The sequence below is a fragment of the Oryzias melastigma genome, linkage group LG12 (assembly GCF_002922805.2).
Source record: "Oryzias melastigma strain HK-1 linkage group LG12, ASM292280v2, whole genome shotgun sequence".
Classification (NCBI taxonomy): Eukaryota; Metazoa; Chordata; class Actinopteri; order Beloniformes; family Adrianichthyidae; genus Oryzias; species Oryzias melastigma.
The window spans coordinates 9,165,623-9,176,707 of NC_050523.1; the positions used below are offsets into that span (position 1 = coordinate 9,165,623).

At 37.2% G+C, this 11,085-nt stretch overlaps 1 long non-coding RNA gene across 1 annotated transcript in view; it reads left to right on the forward strand.

The window, feature by feature from the left end:
• Nucleotides 1–768: 768 nt before the first annotated feature.
• The window catches only part of LOC112163273, a 20,210-nt gene continuing 9,893 nt past the window's right edge, over nucleotides 769–11,085 (forward strand). The window contains exon 1 of the long non-coding RNA XR_002922255.2: nucleotides 769–2,224. This is a non-coding gene — a long non-coding RNA (uncharacterized LOC112163273). The remainder of the gene's footprint in view (nucleotides 2,225–11,085) is intronic.

The window sequence follows — 11,085 nt, forward strand, 5'->3', positions numbered from 1 at the left end:
AAAAATGACAGATACCGCTAAAACTGTCATTACGCTAACTCCTAACCTGCTTAGTGACATTTAAGAAAACACAGTCCAAAACTTCAACACGTTAGCCATGTTAGCATACTTACAACAACACCAACACTTGTTTGCCACTAATAAAAAACGATTTATACTGCTAAAAAAAACTACTGTGGCTACGCTAACTCACAACCTCTTAGTAACACATAATTAAACACAGTCCGACGTTGCTACACATTAGCCATGTTAGCATAATTACAATAACATCCAACCTTATTTTCAACTTGTTAAAAAAAGGTCAGACTGATACCACTAAAACCAATGTTTACTGTGACTATGCTAACTCCCAATCTCGTTAGTAACACAGAAAAAACTCAGTCTGACTTGGCTACATGTTAGCCTTGTTAGCATATTTGCAATAACCCTCAATTTTGTGTGCAATTGTTAAGAAAAAAACAAAAAACAGACTGATTAAAACATATATTTTTAACAAACGTTCCTGCGATAACACCAACTCCTAACCTGGATACTAATTCATCTACTTGTTAGACAAGTTAGCATCTTCATAAAAGCTCCCAACCTTGTTTGCAACTCGTAAAAAAATGACAAACCGGATATTTTGACAGAGCGCTGTGTACCGCTCAAAATGACCTCAACAGAAATAAAATATAAATCAAATATTTTTTGTTTTTATTTAAGGATTTCAGGGGCACCTTATAATGCCGAAAAGACTTTCAAAATAAGAAACACCTAAACTTTAGGTTAAACCTTCCTCCCCCAACTCTTTCAATATTATTGAATGGTCTGAGACATCCAACCTGCACTATGCTTGAACATAACAAGGTCCAGCTGCCATAGACTATCACAATTCAGAGGTTGGTGTATCTCAAAATGTGGAGTTTGGGCCTTCAACTAAGTGAGAGCCGGTGCAAATTAAACTGCAGATGTGTATTGCCTGGAAAAACGAAATAACTCCGAGTTTGGTCTGACGCAACAGCTCTGCAAATCTGAGCAGCTCACTTAATTATATATTTTCAGCTCAAGGGGATAACTGGTGGTGGGAAGTTCAGACCCCCAAATGAATGTGCTGGAGCACAGAAAGTCTCCTGCAGACTTCTCAGCAGGTTCTTGGCCGGCGGCCTTTAATCCACGCCGGGGTGCAGCGCACCCAAGTATCCAGATCTGATTGGGGTTCTGGTGATTTCAGATTTCCACGTTCTGTTCAGCCAGAGAGAAAATACTGCACATACTGTGCCGTTTTCGGCTCGGTCGGACTGGGGGAAATCCTCTACAGCGAATGTTTTACATTAGAGGCACTGGAAGAATCCACATTTGATCAATAGAGCGGGGCAGCCAGCCAAACAATGTCATTAACCACTTATTAATTCTGGCAGCCGTCGCAGAGCCACATTGTGATCGGAGTGGTTTCTAGAGGAGTGTTTACCAAAACAAGACGCACAGCTCTGCTTCAGCGGTTTCACAAAGCTATGCAGTGACGTAGGAGAGCTGGATATAATACTGAATTTATGTAGAAATGTAAGGTCATGGCAGCTTTGTAAGTTTACTTTCTCACCAGAATGTGTTGTGCTGTGGCCTGAGTCCCAAAGAAAATTAAAGCCTGGTCTTGCACTTATTCTGTTTTTTTTTATTTTTTATACGAGCGCTTGTGAAAAGCTGTTAAACTGAAAGAGGCCTGTTTTATTCCAGCTGCGGTGATAGGACTCTTTTAAACTCACGTAAACTTAAAGGCACCGTGTGGACCTAACATCACCACCGGATCAAATGTCACCCATTCGATCCCGTTCTTCCTCTTCTTCAGATATCGGATTCTTCTCGCTCCAAATATGAGACATGTGTCAAAATGTTCCTTTCCTAATTGAGTCCTAATCGCATTTGCTGAGCACACAGACGTCTGGGGGGTCTGCGGAGCTTTTCTCCTGGGAGGCTCTGGTGTTTGTACTGTCCTCTTTCAGAAAGAATCCGTCTCACAAACTGTCTAAACGTGAGCCTCAAGTCTGCAGCGGGACCACATTTCTCATCCACAGTTTTCATTTGGCCGACAACAGCAAAATTATGAATCAATGTGTTTCTCCTAAGGTGAAATACTTTGAAGTTGAAATGATTATCTAGGAATAACTCTAAAGATATTAAAGATGCTTCCAAACCTGTTTTTCAACAGACCTCCTTCACGTCTGGAGGAGCAGACTTAAGGATGACAGAGGTGAGAGTTCATGGTGATACTTATTACAGGCTGATTAAGATGTACGATGACCCTTGACCTCCCCAAAATCTAAACCACTTGCAGTCAAAAGACAACACTAATAAAACTGATCCTATTAGTCTTCATGCCAGTTAGGACTGTAAAAAAGCCCCCTTTGTCTCGCTCCCCCCACCCCGGTAATCCTGCACTATGTCATTAGAATTGCTCGGAGCATATCTAAAATGTTCCTTCATGCGTCAAAAACAAACACGTTATTCAATAAGCTGATAAAATACCAAAATAAAATGAAACTGGCTCAGCTAAAGGTAATTACTTCAAGCTGATTCATTTTTGTTGAACTAAAAGTGTTTTAACAAGAAAGGCTGACAAAGTAATTACATTTTTATTACAAACTTTCACATAAATCTATAATTGGAGATACATTTTAGCTGATGTTCTTATTTTAAAAAATGACATCTAAGATACTGATTTTATTAAAAGTAAAAGTTAATTGGATCATTGAGTGTCCCAGGAATAGTGTTATGAAAAATGTTTCAATTTAGCAAAATCGTAAATGAGATAAATCAACGGCAGCTTTATTGGTTTAATACTATTTGTATAAAAGCTTAAGTAAATAATAGAAAAATAAAACAAGAAAAATTGAAAGAAAATTTTGACCAATCAGGGACTAGAATTTGGTAGTTATGTATAGATGGATGACGTACCTTTCTATCTCTTTCATGCATGAATTGTGATAAAAATCCGGTTTTATTCATCATTACGAAAACAGAATAAAGTTTTTTAGAAAGAGAAGTTATACCTTTAAATTATACATACAAGATATATTTTTATGTCAATGAAACATCAATGTAATTATACATTAATTTATAACTGTAAATAATCTGAAATATAACGTTATGTTGTAACAGTGGTTCCTCAATCTCTATAAGCTGATTTATCTAAAACAAAGTTAAAGACTATGTCTCTGAACTGAGAATAGAGTAACAAAAGTAACAGTCACTGAACTCAACATCATTAATCGTAGCTTCCCAGCAAATTTATGAACTGATATTTCTGAAACTGATCATGAAGGAGAAATTAATGATCGGGGTTTGTGTCCGGCTGGAGCGAGATTCACCAGATCTGAACCACTACGAGATTTCACACCAATCTAATCGTAGTTATAGGATAGTAAAGAGTAGAAAAAGAAGAGGAATAAGAAGCCCCTCCCTGTTTGTCCTGTGTGAACATGGGTCACATGACCGGTGTGAACGTACAGTATTTCTGTCACATCTTCACAGGGATGAGGAGCTACAAGTGAACAATTCCAATTATCTATTTTCTAAACTTTCTGGATTCCTTTTGGGGTCATGGGGTTGCTGGAGCCTATCCCAGCTACAGTTGGACCAAGGAGGTGTACACCCTGAACAGGATCACACACACTCTCACCTACAGGGACAATTTACAATCAATCAACCTGTGAATCATGTTTTTGTTCTGTGGGAGGAAGCTGGAGAAAACTCCACACAGACTGATCCCAAACAGCCGGGATACGAACCAGGACCTTCTCACTGTGAGGCGAGAGTGCTGACCGCTACACCACTGTGCAGCCCACTTCCAGTCATGTGACCTTACTGTTTTTTTCCTTTTACACTGCTCAGAACAGAAAGTGAGAATGACTGACCTACGTTTAGTTCCCAGCTCAAACTTAGAAGCCCTCCAATGTCGGGGTGGGGGGTGGGGAGGGGGGGTTCATCCAAATGCTTTCAAAATCTTAACCTCACTTTTAATCAGAAATACGGCCTCTTAGGCTTGAACATAATCGAAACCAAACCGTTTCATTTGTCTAACCATAACCCTGCTCTTATCCCAGATGCTAAAATTTTTGCGGCCATGAAGAAATCTTCTCATGATTTATGCCAACAACATGCAATGAGTGGAATTTCAGAGCTGTGTTCATTCCACTCCAGTGGATCATGTGCACATCGTTCCAGCAGTTAGAGTCCAGCAGGCAGCTCACCTCCTCCTCTGTGTGCACACAGCCCTTCTCTTTGGCTTTTTCTCATGAAGAAAGGAAATGTTATTTAAAAGTTCAATTAGTTTATGTGGGTTAAAAAGGGTAAAGAAATCTAAATCTTAGACGTGTGGCTTTGTAAAAGTCTGTAAGTCTGATCTAGTGATGCAATCTATCCACAAATATAAAACAAATCCAGATCTATATTTCGGATTTGCAGTCATAACTAAAAATAAAGTTGCACAAACCAACACAATTTCAGAGTGGAGGTATGTGTGTATTTAAACAGCAACTTAATTGTGTTTTTATGGTTTATTCTGTCTGTCTAAAGTAAAAAGATGTACTACTTTAATGATTAAACTTGTATGGATTTCTTTAACTATTTACATGATCGATGTAATTCCACATCAGAATCTGCTGGTTTAGGCTAATTATGTAAATACTTCAGTGCTGCAAAGTGTTGCATATTAATGGAAAACTACGGTGGCCCTGAGGAGCAAATCACTAGATGCAAAAACATTTTAAAGGTCATAACGACAATTAAAAAAGAAAAACAAATATGTAAAAAACAGTATTACACTTTAGAGAACAGAATTAAATTACAGAAAACAAAACTTAAAAAAAAAAGGAAAACAAAAGTAATTTCTGGAAAATTGAAACACAAGAAGAAACAGAAACACTATTAGACATTGCTGATTAGATAATAATATCCAATATTGCTCAAAAAAAATCATGGTTTATCTATTTTTTTTTACATTTTGGTTTATGGAATTTTGTTTTCCACAAATGTAATGCTATTTTTCTTAAGTATTTGTTTTACTTTTTTATTTGCAGTTGTGATCTTTAAAATGTTTTTGCAACTAGTGATTTGTTCATGTGATTTGAACTTCAGGGCCACCGTACAAAGCTGCTTTTCTGCACTTTGGAATCTGTTGGAATTATGTTAATTGCATAAATAGGTAAAACTATTTAGCTATATAGCTAAACTCCTATGTTATAGACTTAATATATAAATTCTGTTTTTCTGTAAAAAAAAATGTTGTTCTACATTTTACCTTCTGTTTACCAGAACATATCTAGAAGCTCTAACGCATGTTTATTGTCCAGTAATGTTCTTTTGACCGGTTAGTTTTCACTTATTTCTGCCTCTAATCCATATTTGTTTTTTATTTATTTATTTTTTTTATTTCATTTTTTTCCCCAAAAATGCAAACAATTACATTATTAAGTACATTTAAATAATAAGCAAATAAGTACATTCTTGCTTTTTTGTTTGACAGAAAACAACAACGACAACAACAATTACACACACAAAAAAGGGTAAACAAAACTAATGAAAGCCGTTAAAGCGGAGAGCCTTGTTGCCATTCATATAAACTGTCATAGTTAGTCCATTTTGACCATATTTTATGGAATTGTTCTGTCCGTACTTGGATTGATGAAGAAAGTTTTTCCATATTAAAGATCTTCCACATGTCCTACATTAATTTGTATTATTATGGTCTTTTTGTTGAACAGGTGTGATGAACATATTTGGTTTGAATTAGGGGTGTAAAGATTCATTATATCAACGATTCAATTGACATTTTAATTTGTGGTTGTCATTTTTATGTTATTGTAAAATAAACTTATCATGCCTCAATCCGAATTCGATATAATCAATTTATTTCACTTTTTTATATTTCTATAGGTGGAATTGATTAACAACTTACCTCAGACAAATCAATCTGGTTATATAGAAATTGATTAGTCAATTAAGTCAACTAATCGCTACACCCCTATTTTTATGTACATGTATTTTGTTGCTTTGTTCATCTCGGAAATCTCCCGAGTCCCCTTTGGGGGTCATGTGGCTGCTGGAGCCTATCCTCGCTACCGTCAGTTGAGAGGGTTGTACACCCTAGAAAGGTCGTCAGTCCATCGCAGGGCTACACAATCTCACACACACTAATATTTACACCTAGAAACAAATGACCAGCTGAGCTATGAAGCATGCCTTTGTGGGAGGAAGCCATAGTGCCCGGAGAGACACACCGCGGTGCAGCCCGTCTTTTTAAACAAACGTAGACTCAATTTTGACCTGAAACTGAAGGATTTTCAAAATAAGCTCAATATGAGCTGAAGGCGTCTGAAGAACACTTTTCATAAATGAACGCCGGAGCTCTCGCCTGCTTTAACTGAAGGAAAACACAGTACGTTTACTTTAAAAGACACATCACAGTGTCCGGCCTGTTTGCCAGTAAATACAGCTGAAACAAAAACACAGGCCGGGCTTTCTCTGCCAATTTTCTCTGAGAATTTTTTGCTTTTTTTTGCCATTTTCTCTTGAAGGAACCCAGAATGGTGCTAAATCAAAGACAATTAGATAAATGCGGGGCCGCAGAAGGAAGGAAAGAAAGCAGTTGGACGTTTTGGTAAACACATATTTCAGGTACTGATTGCAGAGGCTCACGGTAATGTCAGGGCATTATATTAGTCTGCCACATTCAAAGGAATTACAGCCTACACGCTCACAAGTACACATGCACGAGCGCGTGTTTACCATTACATTTAAATATCTCCTCTAATAGGTCAAACAGTTCGTTTTAACCGTAAAATGTTGTTTCAAACTCATTATAAAAATTTCCCACAAATGTAACTGAAATGATAACTACTTCCATTTTTTTCTGCCTCGGCACAAAAAGATTGATGGCGTCTTGTCAGAGCGTTTCCCTCCGGAGGCCTTTGAAACTCTGCAACAGTGTGGATAGAACGCAGATTCATTGTGGCTTTTAGAAAAGTAGTTGTCCAATAAATTTTACGGAAAAAAAGGGATTATTTATAACCGCTCAAGGAAGCATTTCTAATTTGTAATAAGAAATTTCAGAACTGCTTGTTCCGTATTAGACGTAGTGTCTCCTGCAAAATTAATTAACGCTGGCAAACAATCGTTCTCTCTCTCTTCCAGCCACAGGAATTCGATAAACTCCTGCTTTTAATCCAGCTTAGACACAAAACACAACTGTAGGCCAATGTAAAGTCCCAGCGGGGCTTGTTGTTACTTAATGCATTAAAACAATCACTTTGGGGCTGATTTATCTGAAGAGCTGGAGCTGAGCGGCCAGTAATCACAGGAATCCGTCATCCCATCGTGTGATTGGACGCCTCATCCGAGTGGTGATCTGATGCAACTTTTCAATCCGACCCTCAGATCTGCTAATTATTCATTTTTACATTTGCTGCGGTTCACCAAATGTCTTCGACACAGATCGAGTCTCTCCTGCAGAGGGGAACGTGTTTTCAATAACAACACTGCAACAATCCGACGATCATCATGGCTGCCATTCACCACATCTGAAATCAGCACATTCTTGGATCCGTGCGTCACCTTGAGGCTGCTCAGAGGAGCCGTATTTCTTCTGGAGTGGATGCACGTTGCGTTTTTTAGTATTCCTGCCAAGGTCAAAGGTTAAGAAGCCTCATCAGGCAAACAATACTTTCACTGACCCGAGGCGCTCACTCCAGATACTTGATTTCTGTTGCAGTTGGGGGAAAAAAAATAAGGGCTTGATCTGTCATTTGGCCAGAGAACTGAGATCATAAGAACCACATGAGGCAACAGCTGGGGTTTAGTGAGCAACTCCAACATCGGAATCAGAGTTCACCTATAGGGACTGTAAAAGGATGAAACTGAGGAAAGTGGTGGAGATTTACTGTTAGCATTAGCCGCTCTGCCGCTCTTTGGAGCATTTTAACAGGAAGAGACTGCTGGACAATCGTGGACAATCATATCAAAAATGTAAGAATCAAGCTAACTGGGTTACAGGCCCCACCTTTGTGTCAGTCCACATCTACACTCTGAAATCCATTTGTTTCAGTGACAAACCAGAGCTAAAATGCGGTATTATGATGAACATGCAACAGCAGGAACAGATCATCACAGTTAGCTTTTCATGTTATTTTGCTCCATACTGAGGTAAAAAACAGCCATCACTCTTTTTTACCTTCTTTTTCCTTCATACGCCAATCATGATCGACCAAAAATAAACCAAAAAATAATGTAGTTTTTAAAAATGATGTGTTTTAGCATGTTCTTGCAGCATTTTTTTCTCATGATGGAGGACATATGTAAAGAAAATTAAGATTAAGGCCAAATCTGAATTTTTACCCTAACCCTCTAACTGTAGGGACATTTGGAGCAGTAGTGGTGACTGAAATTGCTTTTTTAAGAAAAAATAGGGACTAAAGGTCATGTATCCCTCCGCCATGAGGCTGTTCTTCATGTGGATGTGATCCAAAGTACTGACGTTTACAGCTTTACGAGTTTTAGCATGACCCAAACGTTATTAGACCGATGATGCGCTAACACAGACGCCCGACAACTATTGATTACATCATCGAGGGTTAATAATGTCCGAATCCCTACTCCCCATTTTGGAGTGCTGTCTGAATCTTCAATTCCAAAATCGAGTTCCCTAGAAATTTCCCAGAAGTCTCTGCAAAAAACTAGCGTGCTACATTTGCGAATATAGAACACAACGCATTGCAGTCAAGCAATTTTTGCAGAAAAAAAAGAAAAAAAAAAGTGTGTTTAAATCTACATTTTCATCATCAGAACAACATGGAGTCATAAATAGACGTGAAATGTTCATAATGATTCAATTTTTGTTTTGTGAAATCAGTGACATTTCTGCCATTTAAAAAAAGAAAGAAAAGTAGTGAGGATGGTGTCAGAATTGCTTTTAAAATCCAGGGCACTAGATAGTCTGACACTATATAGTTTTTTAGAAGGTTCTGGTGGGAATACAGGAATATCCATTAGTTTTCCATGATTTTCTGGATTAATATGTATAGAGGTAGGGAGAAACTGTAGAATTTGGATTTGGCCTAAAATTCTGTTTCTGAGTATTCCTTTATACAAATTGTTAAGAATCAGGAGCAGACAAAAAATTCATTCCTGATGCATCCGCTTGCAGAAACATAGATCCATGAACATCTTTGTTTTCCTCGTCCCATATGGAATGTGGATCAAAACTTTATGGCTACGTAGTCATTTGTGTTTTCTTGTGTTGTGAGTGATGATGGGAAGTAGTGGCAGGCTTACTCCATCCCAATGATCCCACCCACAACTCAAATTTCAACTGAACTCCTGCTATTCTGCAGAAACTAAGTCCTGGAAAACAACAGTTTTTAAAAAAAAATATTTCTTTAAAACAGCATAATCATAAATTAAAGACGCTTTTAAAAAAGATCAAAAGTTAATTGGAGTGGAACTTTAAAGACCCAATTAAATTAATACCAGGTGATTTTATTGTTTCCATTTTTTTTACTTTTGAAAAACAACACATGATGTTTGTCTTTAATTTGTAATTATCCAATCTTGAGTTGAATCTTCTAGATCCCCAAATTAAGCATTGACCCGCTACCCAAAGAAAGTTTGAGCTTTACAGAGGTCATGTACTTTGATATCTCAAAGATTTGGGTTGGAGAAGGGTCCAAATGAAGTCAAGGATATCCTCACCGCACCCTGCCTCCGCAGGCGAGCCGCCCGCTGCCTCACAGATGAAGCTATGCTCGCTATTTTCCATAACTCACACTCCATTCCAACCCTAATTTCAAGAGAAAAAAACATGTTTATGTAAAACCTCTCTCTGACATTTCTTTATCTTAAAGCATCTCTCCCCTCGTGTTTCCATTCTCCTCTTTGTTTACCGTCTGCAGCTTTTCCTGTGGTCTTTCTTGATCGTCCATATGCTCTCTGAAGGAAACGTGAGGAAGAAGCAGAGGAGAGGAGGTGGGCAGCTCAACCCTCCTCCTGAGAGAGCATCTGCTTCTCTCCTTCCTCTAGTTCTCCATATCTCTATCTCTCAAACAAACAGTGCTGACCTCAGCCAGATGGATATATTACTGCAGCAGCATGATATCAAACAAGAAAAATGCAGTTCAGGGACAAAACAGGTTGGGGACGTGATGATCTGTAATCTTTAACATATTATCCCATCACTTTGAGGCCCGAGAAGCTTTTCAAATGTCTGTGACATTTTTAGTTGTAAAATCCTTTATTTCTTGTGGATTTGTAACAAACATGTAGAAGTTAAGCTTTTTTTAAACCTATAAAATATCATGTTTACACTTAATAGTTTATTTTTGGCATTCATGCTTTTTAAAAAAAAAAAAAAAAAAAAAAATCTATTTTAAATTATGTCTTTTACAAATTGTTATTTTTTTAGTCAAAAGTTGAGAAAGGTTTTGTATTATAATCGGAAACATTGACATTTTTAAACACTTTATTTGTTTTTTTTATATATATAAATATATCTACACTCATAAACATCAGAATCATGACTGTGGCAAAACATACTTTTTTGTTTGTTTTTTACCAGAAATAGGTCAAATAACTCCCAAATCCATCAATATTGATTAAATAATTACAACTTTTTTTATTTTACCCTTCATCTTAAATGTTGTTGAATGTATTATTATTATTTAAAATATTCTATCAGTATTATTAGATGATAACTTATAGTCGAACTAAAGTATTTTTAATTTTTTTTTGAGGAAAAAAAGGGCTCAAGTCTTTGACTTTTTTTTCTACGAAGATTTAAAGTTTGAGAGTTTAAACATACAAGAAAAGTGTGAAAATGTTCTTTCCCTACCCCTACGCCTTTTCTCTACCCCTCCAAATGAAGAGTTATGGAAAAATAGTGTCTTCAATTTCGGACGTTGCTAACTCTCGATGACATCATCAACAGTCGCCGGTCATCTACGTTAGCACGTCGCTACCAGCGCCCAAAAATACATAACAATATTGGTTTTAGAATTTTAAAAAGGTCATGCTAAAACTAAAATATAACATTTAAATGTAAATTTCTTTGTCTAGAGCACACCC